The following is a 16,293-nucleotide window of genomic DNA, read 5'->3' on the forward strand; positions in this document are numbered from 1 at the left end:
CGTTTACCGATTTATAGAAAACTAGCTGTTTTCCGTGGTCTCACTCGCGTCCCGAGCTTTCCTGGTTAAGTATATGTAGTATATTATACAACACTGAAATAATTTTTCAAATCTATCTAGTCACGGAACTAGCACCTAGTTCTTCAAATACACAATTCAAGCAAATATGCAAGAAAACTCTTCCACCTTTATAATATTAGTATAGATGGTGTTCATTCTAATTATCTTGTAAAAAATATTTTCTTTTTATTTTAAAAACAGTATAAAAATGATTTATTCGTTCTAGTACTTACAGCTTTCATTTTTAGACCGCGCCATTTTTTCTAAGAACAATAAAAAATCTCTCAGATATTCCTGAATCAACCGTCCTGTCTGGCAGTTGGTCCATTTATTGAACTTTTGCCAAAACAAATGTGTAGGACGTGTCACACTTAAATACTGCAAGGTTACTAGTTCAGAGCGTTTCGTATTACCTTTTAAGGCCTTTGGGGGACAATTTAATGGCCTATAGACGGTGTGATACTTGAACGAAAGCAGTCAATGATTGCTGACCCGCTATTATTTTTAATATGGCGTATAAACTATTCTTTGCAGTCCAATATAAAGGTGAAAGAGAAGACTGAGTGTAGACACTTCGGTATATAGATAGATTGGAATTACAGTAGATAAACAATATTTTAGTTGTATTTTTGTTGGGCAAGCTAATAAATTGTATCAGATTGATCTGTTTGAAATGCATTCAGTTATAAGATGTGCAAGCCAAACGTTTTCTAGAAAAATGCTAAGACTAAAAGATTGTGGTGTTTTAATAATCTTGTAAAGAAACTATTGAGGATTCAGGGAAACAGGATAGCTAATACCAAACAGTCGTTAAACCAGGGTACCACTATTAGTAGTTTAATACTATAAGATTTCTTGTTTCAATATTAGCTAGCACATTTGGTCTCTTTGACTATTTCTGCCTTTGATGTCAGAGCGAAAGGTAAATCGGTGGTAGTTATTAGAAATTCTATTCCTCAATTTCTGAATATCTACACGTGTCCGCTTATAAATGATTGAGGTTAAGTAAGTGTGAGTTGAGGGGCTTTCAATACCAATTTTGATATTGAAGTAGTTAGTTTTAGGAGATTTTTTCATTTATTAGGCACAATTTGTAAAATGTAACTTCTACGCGCTTAGGAATAAAATCATGATACTTTTCACTGTTATCAGTACCAATAGGACTCATTAAAACGAATGTGTTTGTATTAACTGAGTTTCTCTGAAAAACATTGGAACTAAATGTAAAGCCGGTAGTTTTAAGAGCACCTGACACGACGCCCCAATCTTCAAGTAACACACGCAAAACTTTAACATGTTACCAATTAGTAACTAGCATCAGAACACTTGTACAGTAAATTCACACGATGATCCTAGCCCGGCAGTTTGTGGCCGCCGGCTACGACTCGCCAGTTAATTGTAATCAAGGAGCGCAGGCAATTTGAGTGGCGTCCGTGCTAATGTCTTGTCACTGGTGCGTTCGCCCCGCTGGACAGGATTGCCCGCTATTGGTTTATTAGATTCGTTATCAATTAATGAAAAATTTTGTGGGTATTTTGCTGTAGAGTTCCCTGTTTTATAACGGTCGCATTGATCTTCTTAATTTAATGATTGATTAATCGCTGGATGCAGGTCGCTTCCAACAGGTATCTGTGGAGAGCAAAGGGGGTGGCCTATGTTCAGCAGTGGACGTCCTATGGCTGAGATGATGATGATGGTGATGATTGATCTTCAGTAGCCTCACAGTTTACTCTGACGCAGGGAGCACATTGATGGCCGTTTATGAGAAATTGTTGCAGTCTCATATTTTGTCTTTATGCCATCTTTTCGGCCTATTATACGAATTTCAATAGTTCCTATATGTAGTAGCGGAGCGTAGTAAAGAAGCAAAAAATATTACATAATTGTAAAATTGGTAATTGTAATCAAGGAGCGCAGGCAATTTGAGTGGCGTCCGTGCTAATGTCTTGTTACTGGTGCGTTCGCCCCGCTGGACAGGATTGCCCGCTATTGGTTTATTAGATTCGTTATCAATTAATTTTGTGTTGCAAAACATTCGGGTTTTTTCGTCATGGAGCTACCATTTTCTCTGACAGACTTGCAGCCTTGTAGTAGCCCGATACCTACTTTACTCGTAACGTAGTGAGCTTATCAATGGTAGTTTTTTTTAGAACATCGTTGATATTCATAATCGAAATATTATATAATTGCAATAAAAGAAATATGCATAATTTGTACCTAAATTTGTTTAAATAATGACATTTTTCAACAGAGATCATGTCTTCTCTTCCTGCCTTGAACACCTCGTGTCGTGTTATGTTGTATAGTGAAGCGAAGTTTTTAGCAGACTTGGAAGACCTAGACGTAAAAACTCCCGAGATTTTACAATTCGCTTCTTAAGTATCAACTAAATAAACAAATTATTCGGTGCATCATTAAGTTTGAATTACAATAACACTCCAATAACACAATTTCCTTCACATCTTGCTCCTGCAAGTCTCAAAATGCGTCAAAGCGTTCGTAAGCGGTACGCATATCATATCATATCATATAGACACGTATGTATGTACCTACAGACCATAAGCGCCATTGCACAATTTGGCTCCCAGCGATATTACACCTCTTGCAGACGGAGATCGCATTTGAGGCTATGATTACATGATTAGGTTCTACATTGATATCTGAGAATTCAGAAGCTATATGTACATGCAGCACATGTGTAAAATAGTAGGCGATAGTTTAAAAATAGTTGTTGTATGTACCTCTAAAGTAGGAGCGATTGTTTTAAAAAACAAATGTTGGTTGGAAGGCTAGTGAATTACCTAACGAAAGATGTCCATAGCGCAGATTACAATATTTAATATGGCTATAGTTTGCAATCGGTATGGCTTGGCTTCCAACAATATAAATTGTATCTCTCAATAATAATTGTTATTGTACATAATCTTTAGTGATTTGTCTTGTCATTTTTGTATGTACATTCAAGTCTGAAAACACAAAACTTTGAAATATTTTCACAGGTTTTGAAAAACGTTTTTCGAATAGCAGCACCGACTTGATTTTCCTTAAATAAAGCTTCAGAAAATTTTACATGGAATTAATATAATAATAATTCAAATTAGGCACCTAATGATTCTTATTTGAAAGTTCTATTTGTGTCGTAAAATTGGTGATTCGTTGATGCAAACTACCGTAAATAAACTTAGACGGAATCGACTTTTAACCTGCACTACAAAATAGTGGCTTTATATCTCTGAAGGTTGTATTTGCGTGTAACTTTGTTTCTCTTGATTTGAATACGATTTTAACTTGAAATACTTCTCTGCGTATGTAATAAAGTAAAAATAAGTGTTCAGTGCATATAGATTCTCTTACGATCTTGTTGTTTTTAACTAGGTCTATCTTGAATATCACTATGCCAGAAGTGGTCAATATCAGAATCTTTGTTTCGTTTTTTTCGTGCTACTAATCTCCGGTAGTTACTTTCTAACACATTTTTCTTCACGTCTTAACGTTGTCCAGTCATTGTTATAGTTACACGCAGCCACTGCTGAACACTTATGTGCATGCTGCATGTAGTACGGTTATACAAGCTGTTGATTTGCATTTGTGCCATAGTTCAGGAGGAGGACATACAATACGTATATAATCGATTGGAATTACAGTAGATGGGAAATAACTAATATGCACTGCTTTTTTTTGTCATTGTAATGTCGTGGTATTTCAGAAGTAATCCAATTTTATGAATGAAATTTATGAGTGATCGTTGCGTATGCTTTGTGTTTGCGTTTGTGTGAGGGTGCAGCACGGTTTTAAGGCCATTAACACACGCGCCAAGTTTAAATAAGGCTAGATGACATTTACGGAATTCCGAAAAAAAAATAAAGAAAAAAAATTACGTACCAATTTTTTTATTGATTTGGGTCGAGAATCATTAGCATAATTACCTCCTTGAATATGGCACGGATGCAAATCAACAGCTTGTATTTACAAATATTGTTGAATACAGTTGAGAAAAGATGAACTAGGGGAGCGAGAGGCGTATTGTAACACGGGTAAGTGGTAACATTTTAGAACTGCTATAAATGACTTCCTTGTTTTAAAGATCTAGGTCAGATAATTCTATTGAGTATGCAAAATCACGATTTCATTCTATATCGTCGCATTAAAATATATAACACGGAATTCAGTTCCACAGGTTCTTCAAAACTCTTCAGGGAAAAACCGACGTGATGTAATATTATAATGTTACACCACTAAATCTTCAGTGTGATTACATTGAAATCCTCAAGGTATTAAGTAAACCGAGTCAAGTAATGTGGCGGCACAATTTGATAATAGATTTGTGTGACGCCTACGACTATGATTAAACCTCTCGGGATTTGGATGGCACAACAGCAGAGGAGCTGGATCTAGGCTGAATATTCAAAATTATATCTAGTATCTGCACACTGACACAATTGTATTATGGCCGACGTTTATTGTTTACGATTACATTTGAATAGAAAGGAATTTGCGGTACAGATGGAATGTGTTGCTAAGTTTAATGTGGGACTCATTATCTAGCTTTTGTTGGGAACAGTCGTACGGGTCGATTGTTCGTAACGTTAAGCGGCCTTGGTGCGGTCGGTTCGTAGATGGGTGACTATCTTGTCATGACGAGTACTTCTGCGTTTCAGAAGGTTATTTGAATATCTTTGAAAGTTTGATAGTATTAACTAAAAATAACTATAAATTACAATACAATGTAAGTGGTTTATGCACCAAAACAGTTACGTAAAAGTTTAAACCATAAACCTTTTAAATTACGAAAGCGTTGTATGTGCCTATAACTCATATTACTCAGACTAGAAAAATATTACCTACCTACCCTTAATTATTGCGGTTAACAGCAGAAAACTTACTGATTACAAACATGAATTATTATTATATAACATATATTATGCAAGGGACATTTGTTCACGCTACTTACCTACGTCATTTGGTTACGTCACCAGCTTCTGACGTCATTACGATTGTTTTATTGACGCGTGAAATATTGTTGAAAATGAAAAGGGTTTCTTTCATTGTTAGAAGTATTTTTAGACAATACGAAGTTCTATTCATTTATAATTTTAGCATTTTCCTCAATACTCAGTGGACAGGATTTTTTTTTGCTAAAAATGTATAGGTAATGTATTGTATTTTTATTTTTGACAATAGCTTCCACCAGGACGAGATATGTACCTACTTACTCCTCGTGATTGGATAACAAGTAGCCTTCTTAGATATTTGGGCTATTTAACACCGAAAGATTTATTCAAACCAGATTACCTTAAAACTCTTCGGCTTCACAATATTGAAAACGGCACTTTAACGCAACGTTATTGAATTTATATACCTACCTCTTTAATGTCCTTAATACTTATGTTAGTATTTAATTGTATTAAGTACCTAAATTAGGAGTTAAAGTTCAAACACTAGAACCATCAAAGCGCGATTGCTGCTCATTCATCTTTTGGCCAACAGCGGAACAATATCAGACATACATTGCCATAGACCATCTCCAATCGTCCAAACGCGTTCTAAGACGGCTTGTTAGTGCGACACGAAGACGGACAAGCCGTGTGTATGTATGTTAATACGGATTATATGGCACGGCCCGACAGTTGAAAGCCGGGACATTGGCTCAGCATTAATTAAATGCAGTGTATGCAACACGTAAATGCACTTTAGTGAGCAGTATAGAGCCTATTGTGAGTTATTGGATTTTTTGCTGAAAGATTTCTGAGTTGTGTTTTGTTAAATTTATTTTTGCTGTTTCAGTTGAAACTTAAGTAGTTTGGTATTATTAGACGTTGGCTGGGTTATCAATTATATAGGGCGGGGGATTGTAACTACCTAATTTTATATGGTTTTCACGTTGGAATATTTGAATATTCTGAGGAATTATTATAAAGAATTTACTTCGAAAAAACGGACGCCATTTGTTAACTTGAACCTAACGCCGCGTAAAAATATAACTTAATTATGCAGTAACATCCAAAAACCTCCAACATACAAATGAAACAAAGTTATAAAATGTTCGCCACAAATACCAGGAAAGCAGAAGTCACAAGTGACTATACCCGAGCTCGCACACAAACAAAAATATTCACAGAGGCGACGAAAACGAGATTTAAATACGGAACACACAAAAACCGTCCCAATATAGTTTGTAAGTTATCGCATAGATGACATCAAACAAATCGACAATTCAATTCAATGTCAGAAGTTGGGGGCGCACTGGCCGGAAAATTCACAACTAAGTCGAGGCGAATTTTTGAAAAATATGATATAACGGGGCTAGAGGGCGCGGCAGGGTTGGCTACAAGTTTGAAGAGGAATCGGGCCCTCGGGGGCTGTGATGAATCTTTCACGCGTTTTATCGCTTTGCATCGGGAATCGAACCTCGGAATCTCCGCTCAGACGCTCCGACGGACAATGTAGGTATTTACGCTGAATATTTTCGATGGAATGTTAAATTGTCTTATTGATTCACCCAATTTCTATCAAGTGTCTGTTTTGTTTCATCAACATTGTTGGTATAGAATTTTAACCAGCGTTCTTTGTTCTCACAAAATTACTGATACAGTTATAGCGAGCATAATATAAATGTTTCCTAGTAGAATTTAATCACTTTTATAACTGCTAGACTTTATTTTATTCTTAATTTAAAACCAAAAAGCATCCCCATTTTTAATTCACACGACTGTTACAACGACCATTTCACCAGCATGTCATTGAACTTAAAGTATTATTCTTTTTTTATTTCCAAGTGATATGTCATCTGCTGTCATACCGTCAGACTGGCCATCAATCAAGGCTTATGCACAAATGCAATCTATAATTCCCATAGATTACTGTTATCTGCTGCAAATGGTACAAGCGACGCTATCCACAAGGTAAACATATCCTATGTTATTGATAATGTAATAGTCTTGTCGCGGATATACCTAATTCCCAAATGTATATAGCGTATATATTTAACATCGATTTTCTGATCACATAGTGATGTGGTGTCGAGAGGGAAGGATATGTTGCTGGGTTGGTTTGACGTGTTTAACATCACAACTGAAGGCATTTTTAAAGCTCTTACTTGACTAAGAAGTCTTATTTAGACTTATTACCATTGGAAAAGAGTTTTAAGAAATCTCTTCTATCTTTACGCGCTTTCTAATTAAACGGTTTTATTTTGTACATCATAAAACGAGTCTTCTATTAACAGAAAGTTGTGTACCGATCTTTGGGGTAAATCCTTCCTAGTGGCTATTATAAATGCGATAGTAGCTCAGCCAAAACTACTACATTAATAAATATACGTTATATTTCATATACATTAAAGGACATACATGACCTACTTTTTATCCAAGCACAAGAAGTATTTCCCTCATCACGCGGACAAAACCGCAGGGCATAACTAAATTCCCTAAAGCAATAGAACATTGGTTACAATTTCACCGATATGCACACAGAACAATTTCCCTACAGAACTCAAAAATCAAACAAAACACTTGCAGCCAAATAAAACGGTACATTTATTGGAGTGCAGAACAATTCGACTTAACCGTCGCGGTTTCCGTACACTGCAGGACATAGTTGGGACAGCTAGGTTTGCCGCACGCTGGCCACACTTGAGCTCCTCAACTTGCCTCTTTGCCCCTTGTTACCTCTAATGAACTTAATGTCTGTTTAGTGGGACTTTGTATGGATATTCTTGGTATTGCATCAATTTTGTTTATGCTGTTATTTGTATACTGTTGCAAATTCGGGATATACAATTTATTCAATGGTTTGTTATACTTATTATAAACCATTAGTAGTTTTTTTTGAATAGTCATTGCGTCATTGCGTTGGAATAATCAACAGTAAAAATTGTTTATGTAACGAAACTATGTTTGCTACATACTTTCAGAGAATTCAAGCACTATGACCCAGCTTTAATACACCCATTTCTATTTCAACCACATCAACCACTATTTAAATTATATTTTTTTATCAAAATAAAAAGTATCAAAACTCCATATTGGCGATCAAATTATGGGGCACGCACGCAATAAACTAATCCGATCGCGGATATTAATATTCGATCTGTAGTAGTTGGGTTCTAAAGCCGATTAGTCGAATATCCGCAAATATGAAACGGCAAAAATATTGCGTGTTTAGTTTTTAGCAGTATTCGATTCTGTTGCTATCTTTAGATGTTGATTTATTTGCTATTTTGCGAACGTTTTTTGTTTTTGTAATAGGTTTGATTTATCTATCTATTTTGTTATTTGTGTAGATAAAAATTAGATCCATAAGGTAGATTATTTCTGCCAGAAAATGCCATGCCGACTAACGCAAAAACAAATTATTTAAAAATCTTGTGCAACTTGATGAAGGTGGTGATTCTGATCTTATTCATAAATTATTGACACCAACAAAGCTTTACTAAAATGGGGGAAAATTTGATGCTGAGAGTAAGAGAAAATTTTGAAAGGCTCAGCTGGTTATGAGTCGTAAACGTCTATCGACTAAAGGGTAACTGTTTTATTGGTGACAAAGGGTGAGGGTTCTAAGATGTAACTATAGTTACGTACAAAGCCTATTTAAATTGTTTTGTAGTGTAAATTATGGCTCTTGTCGAAATTGCTTGGTAACCATTGTTTGAAAGAGCTAAAGTCGTCGGATTTTTCTGAAAGAAAATATGCTACTATTGTTAAAAAGAAGGAATACAGGTATAAATAATTAGTAGATAAAGGATCTTTGTCTCAACACAGTGAATGTCATTATAGTAAAACCCATTAATTTTGTTCTATTTAGTCTTGCAATTTGCACGTAAAGATACGCATCTAATCTACTCTGCTGCCGGGTTTGCATATTTCTTTTGTGCTTGAGACACTTACAAACGGTACTCTTCCCTTTCTTTAGCGAAGACAGCATTTTAATTGAAAAAGATTTGTATTAAAGAAACAGGCCAAATAGTGAGACAGTTATTTAAAGACAAATATTCGTGGTACGTTCATTTTTACTTCTATTAAAACAAACGAAAACTAAATTATTTAGAGCAGACAAGAAAGACAGACAGTAATTTAATAATTTACAAACAAAGTTTTGTAAAAGAAACTTGTTCAATTTATAAGCAGGTATTTTGAGCATTTTTTGGTAACAAACAAAAAGAAATGTGTTATTCAGAGAGTTTGCTGAGGGTTGGACTAGCTCGTGCCCCGGCTTCGCCTAACTGCAGTAAGTGTCGGAAAAGTTTTGCGAAACATCTTTTACTGGCGCTCGATCGACATTTTAGGTTTTTCGATTTTTACTCGAACGAGCACGGTCCCGTCCCTTAGTTATGGGCCGATGTCTTACTCGTTCGGCCATTTTGATTTTATATTGTTTTGTCGTTTGGTTTAGTTTTGCGAGCTTTTTACTTTCTTACTTGTGATTTGTAAGTCTGTATCCTATCCTAAATAAGAACCTACATATTATGTTCTTATTAAAGTTTCTTAAATCAAATACTGTTTGTTTTTATCTACTAAAACCTATATTTTAGTAGATAATTTACTATGATACGTATTACGTATACACACCATCTCACGAAACACAGATTGTTAATTACAAATTCAATGTAGATTTCAAAGTCGCAACCACACCGAGTTTTATTAAGTGCTATTCAACGCGACATCATTGTACAGCATTCTCCAGTTACGAAGAAACGCTGTGGGAACTCGAAACCGCTGACAGACAGGAATAACTTAATTCCGATGGAGAGCACTTAAAAAAGAATGGGTCTTAAAAGACAAGCGCAATTGTTACCGCTCTTCAGATGTGCAGACGCCGTGAAAATCTGTAAAATAATACCCCCGCACTAGTTAAGCCCGTCCTAGCTGACGATACAATAAAATAAGTAGTACTCAGACTAAACTACAAATTACGAGAGAGCTTGCTCAGCTTAAAATAATTAAGATTCTTTGTTCCACTTGATGGCAGTGCTGCAGTACGAATACTTGCAGTGTCCGGTCAGCAGCCGAATCCAACTTTCTTATCGCTCGTATAACTTGGAAAGTTTTCCTTTAATTTTACCGTAACAATCGCAGCATTTTATCAAATGAGCAGACTTGTTATTTTTTATTGGCGCACGAAGTTTTTTCGACAGATGTTCAAGTACTTTGCTAAGTGAGGGTAGCGGGTACAACGTTATACTGTTAGTTTTGCGCGTAGTCATATTTTTGTGCGGACTTATTTAATTTCATATTCTCGTCTCAAGGTTTGAGTAATATAAACTGTAATGGATGTTGTAGTTCTATTTGTGATATATTAGTGTGGATTTTTGTTTTTACTTTCATTTGCGCCATCTGTAGTAGTCGTATTTTTGGCCTTTTTCCCCTAGCAACAGCAGAGGCATATAACCAGTGCCGGTTTTAACTCTACCAGCGCCCTGGGCGAGATTTCTACGGCGCCCTCCAACTGCAATTCAAACCCATACGAAGAACAGAGATACATGTAGTTATTGAATGCGCGAGCGAAGCGAGCGCGAATTTTTTTTTAATATAATTAACAAGTCAAAGCAAATTACGTAAAATGTAGCCCAATCGTACATAAGTTATAGCTGGTTGCTGAATGCAAAAACACGGTAACATGGCTTCTGATTGCGCGAGCGAAGCGAGCGCGAATTTTTTTGTTAATTTTAGAACCCAAAACAAAAATTACTTAAATGTAGCCCAAACGTACATAACTCTTTGTTGGTGTTGGCGCCTATGTATTACAATTTTGGGACTTAAAGTAGTATCGGATGAATATTTTGATACTTAGTTTTAATATTTCCCTATAATGAGATCATTTTGTCAAAGCAATTCTATTTATATTTTTGTTGAAATAAAGTACTCCAAGTAGTATCGTAAATAAGAAAGTTCATATGGAAACTAGAAGTTACTTTCTTATTAATAAAAGAACTTAAAAACGACGCTACCTTTTTACTAGGGTAGACTAAAAAATTGTTGAAAAATAAAAACAACTGTAAAGTGAAGCAAGCCCGATTTTTTTTGAGTATTGGAACATTACAAGTAAAAATATGTGATAAAAAATTTAAGTGTAAAGCAAAGAAACCGCGAGCGAAGCGAGCTCGAAAATTTTTGAGTTTTGGGACATAAAAGTAGTGTTTGTTCAAGCATTTCTCAAATTTAACGAGGAATTAAACACAAATTCGCTTCGGCGCCCCTGAGCCCGCGGTGCCCGGGTTATTCACACACCCTGCACCATAGGTTAAGACGGCCCTAATGCTATCCATACATTTGGATACAGTTCTTGTAAGTTGCGATCTTTGATGAAATTTAAAACAAAAATAGGAGTAACATTCTGATCAAGGATTGGTTGGGGGCTTATATCCGGCGCCCTGGGCCGTCGCCCAACCGCGTCCTACTCTAAAACCGCTACTGCATATAACTATGTTAACAAAAGATCATTGCGGACTTTGTGTGTTTCTTAATCCATCATCCAGCATCTCCCGTCACCCAAGTACTTACACCAATCGTCAAGCAACGCTTCTAAGGATCACTTTCGCTAACCCAAGTAAGTCACACTTATAATATTCCGTGCAACATAACACACAAGTCTGTGCCCAAAAGTAGTTGGTATTTCTCACAAGGTAAGTTAGAGAGGTGTCACAAGTCGAGTGGTCGCGGCGTGCGAACTATGTCTTTGTACGAGCAAACGTCTGCGGCGACGACGTGTTTATTTGATGACACCTATAAGAATTTGATAATAACACTTGCATAGGAAACTGGCTTGGAAGTACTGTTTTGATTTGTCGAGAGGTATTTCCATGAAATAGAAGAATTATTAAGTAATAAAATAAAGAAAGAATTATTAAGTATTTTCACTCAACGGAATTAATGAATAATGTGCAAGTAAGCTTTAAGCTTACTACCAAGCTTCTACAAAAGCTTCTACAAACTAGGTTAGGTACAACTTGAAACATCAGCAGATAAAAGATGTTCCTAATTGAAACGATCGATTTTATCTAGAATCCCACGCCTCCACTTAAACAGACAACATCAAAATTTAACCTCACCAATAAATTTTACTTCACTTAACAAAACAAACGGGGACAAACCAAATTTCATACCATTAAGGAAAACTCGAAAACTGAATTTGGGCACTTGACAATCGTATCTGTGTACCTCCGATCACGACACTTGTTATCAACACAGTCAATTCATAACGCCGCGTCCTAAAAACGTGATAGCACAAAGAGTATCGTGGTGGTGGAGGGGGGGGGGGGAGCTGGCGAGGTCACGCCAGCCGCGGAGGGCCCTTCGCTTTGTTCCACTGGCAACAATGCCTCACCGAGGGTCCACTCGACCACACTTGTATCGGATGCAAGCGATGTTTCGCGGACGAGGATTAGGGCTTGCGGCCAGGACTGTACTTAACAACGAGACTTTAATGCGAAGGAAACGGTTCAAAGGGTCCCTTCAACGTTGAGAGGGAAAATTGACGGTTCGAGATTCCGGGGGATAAGGTCCACATGGATTTTGGAGGTCGTATTTATTTTTTGCTGGATAAGGATATTTAGATGTGGTAGCTAAGTGAACTTGTTCTACAAACCGCGACACAGCATCATTTTTATATTTTCGTCGCATTTTGGGGTAACGATTTTATATCAGCTTTCAGTCGTTTGATAAGTAATTGTTAGTAGTATACCTATATAGGATTTTAGTAAGTACTGAAGAAAAGATCACTCAATAAAGTACCATTTAAATGTATTAGGTAAAAGTTAGAAAATGCACATAAGATTTGCAATCTTGGGTAAGCATAGAAGGCTGTTATTAAATAGCAATAATTCGTCTTAATCTCATCTCCCTGATAATAATATGAAGTTTTTCTATTATGTTCCACTACAGCTAGAGCCCTTTCTAATTCCGTCCCTGTTCGCGGAGAGTAGTAATTATACGATATTTATGCGAGCTGCCCCTCCCCTACTCTTGTCTTGAGAGCTTGCTAAGAAGAAAAGCGATATGAGTGTCAAAACTTATGAGCCATAATTCTCTTTTAGCGAGCGAATTTTTGTCAAGTTGCGAAATTAATCTTTGAATAAACCAACTATGGAAGTTCGATTCGAATGCGATCAAAGCGATCGTAAGGCTTGTGAGCTGGAGCCTGTAATAATGCAATAACGAATCCTCGTCTTTCGCTTCTCTATTAATAAAAGTACGCCAAGCTAAAGCCCCGTTCGTAAGCCATCGGGTAACGGAATCCAGTTGAAATTGTAAAAAGTTTAATATTTTATATAAAAAGTTATTAATCACTGCGTGGAATCGTAAAATTCTTCATAAAATACAGAGAAACAATTTTTTACATTTCCAAGTTCCGAGCTAGTGTAAAAAGTTTTCATAAAATTTAATTAATCTCACACATAGGAGTATGTTTCGCGCATTTTTGCGTTGAACGTTTAAATATATGTGGGTGGTGGCTGAGGAGTAGGCGCAGCGCACACGTCACTCGAGAACTACTACAAAGTCCGGCTAAATACCGGAAGACGTGAGCCCTCCTCGCATTGTCGCTGCCACAATGAACAGGAAATGTCTTTTCCATTTTTCCAAGGTTCAAACCATTGAATACCTGCCCATTTGATAATACATAGAGCCTTAGTAAAACACAGCGCGGATTTTGGGGATTATTAACGGCAAACAGTAAGAATTATTTATTAGCAGGTTCACTTCCGAAGTGCTTAACAATAAAACCGCGTAATCTACGTAATTAACCGTGGCGCACATACGCGCGAACCACCTTACTTATACGTGACGTGTGAACGTAATTAAACTAGAACAGTATACGTTTTTAACAAATGTTACACTTAATTATTATTTTCTTGGTCACAAGCTGTATGAAAGGAATGAGACTTTGGAAAAACCACGTGTTCGTGGGTCGGTCGTGTGCAATTGTGCAGTACGGAGCACCTTTATTGCAGCGCCCACTATTTTCTGTGCAACGGGTGCACAGCAAGAAATAAAGGAACCCGAACAAAAAGGACATTCTTTTAAAGTTCTTTATTTCAAGGGATTGTAGCAGTAAAGTGCGGTTTAATTGCATGGTAGAACTTTCACAGTTCCACACTTTTATTTGTATTCGATGAATTTAGATTCGATTTCTTTTAGTTCGCGGATCGCGCCCGCCTCGCGTTCGCCAAGAAATATAGAAATAGCTGCAATTTTCTCGGCATCTCTACTTTTACTGTAACAATAATAAAACTACGGCACTTAATGGAAACTCGTTTATGTTTGTTTTTTTTTTCGCGAGTTATAAATATCGCAACGATAGGTAAATTGTACGTTTACGATTGCATCATTGTAGTTCAGGTAACTGAAGGTTGATTTTTTGAAAAGTTGGCGTGTGTTCGACTTTGTTCTCGAAGAAGGTCGTGTCGTGTCGCAAAAATTATCGAAGTTTCTTGTGTCCAGTGAGGAGCGACTTGGAAGTTGGTGCTTGTTGGCGGCGAACGGTCGCTTCCGTCCCCGACGCGGTGTCGCTGCGTCGCCGCATCGTGCCGCGTCGCGCGCTCACCTTACCGCGCTGCTGCCGCGAGACAATAGCGACACAATAAAACTTTTATTGTGCGCTATGATTTTGGAAACATTTTGCGAGATGAGTTCTATAAAATTCGTAATTTATTCAAGCCAGTTGGACGTCACTTCCACTTTATTGACGTTTACGAAATGACATCTAAACCAGGAGTTTTTATTTTTTCCTGTGGGTTTTCTAAGTTATTATTAAATTAATAATATATAAAAACCACCCTACTGAAATTGCCATAACATCGTATAATTTTAGGGGCAGAAGATAGTTATTTCTTGTTAGATTTGTCGAAGTTGTAAAAGGTTTTTGTTGAATGATTTGTTGCAGGCCGCGGAATAATTAGGCACATAAAATACAACATGCCATTTCTTGTTGAGATCTATCAGTATTCCTCTGAAGTAGGGCAAGTATGAACATTTCTACTTAGTTGGAGATTCCATCGAATTTTTTGTTGTAAAGTAAAAGTACGCTACAAAATTTCCTGAAAAAAGATAGACGATCTTGTCTTTGAAATGGACTTTTTCTTTACAAAGAAAACATTTTACCTGTTTATATTTTGGATGTTTGTGGGGAGGGGGTGGGGAGTGCGGATAGTGGTGGGAGTGTGTGCGGGGGGAGGGGGATGAGATAAGAATCAAATAGATGTTGTTTCGCTGCATGGCGCTCTGTCGCACGGGCCATATGCACGTGCTGACGTGTAGCCGCCACGTCTTGACACTTGCACTAAGATATTGTTACACTAGTGGATAATATCTTAGCTGTAACTGTACGGTTACGCTGCCATTTATGTTTCGGATAGTTCTAGCTCTTTTCCTTTGCTAGGTTAGTGAAACACTCCGGTTTTAAGACGCAGGTTTTATGAAATTTATTTTCACATTTGTTAACTTTTCAAGTTACATTAATCAAAACTATAGAAAAGCCAAAAAATAGTATTTACGAAGTACGAGAATTTTGAAAGTCATAATAGTTTTGTGAAGAAATATCGAATATAAGTTCTGAAATAAAGCATGGCGAAGAAATCGTCATACCGGTAAATCATGCAATCCATATAGTACAAATGTTGGCGATGAACAGAAAGATGGAAAATTTTCATATACCTAGCCCGTCACGTGAATAGTCTCGTCTCCTGTGATCTCACGATATTTATACGTCTGACAGACAGACAAATGAGTCTTGCGATAAAAGCTACGTTTCAGAAATATGAACGGTTTAAAAGTCTTAGTAAGTATAATACAATAATTTACGGCAGCTTTGCAACAAAAATGTGAAAACCGAAATAACTTATTTAACGCTAAAAATAAACTGCAAACTGTTGTAAAATGGAATAATGTAAAATATGAGGGTGAGTGCGATGGGGCCGTAACAACATAAAATATTTCTGGTAATATTGCGGTTACCTGCGACAAGCACCAAGTGCGGTGTTCAAAGAGATTTTTATAAATAATAGCTTTATATGCGTAGTGCTATGTTTTCACGGAATATTTAACAAAAACAACGCGTTACCGTATGTGAATATTATTTTTATTCCAACTTTCCACAATTGTTCCCGGTTTTATATGGACACGAAGTTGTGGTAAAAATATTTGTCGTAGCTAGCAACGCGGAAAGCTCGTGGCTTCGTTTGTGTGAAAATTTCAAAGGTAACCTATGAATTAGGTACATGACAGCAAAGTTTTACCCCTA

This window comes from Helicoverpa zea, chromosome 6, assembly GCF_022581195.2.
Source record: "Helicoverpa zea isolate HzStark_Cry1AcR chromosome 6, ilHelZeax1.1, whole genome shotgun sequence".
NCBI lineage: Eukaryota > Metazoa > Arthropoda > Insecta > Lepidoptera > Noctuidae > Helicoverpa > Helicoverpa zea.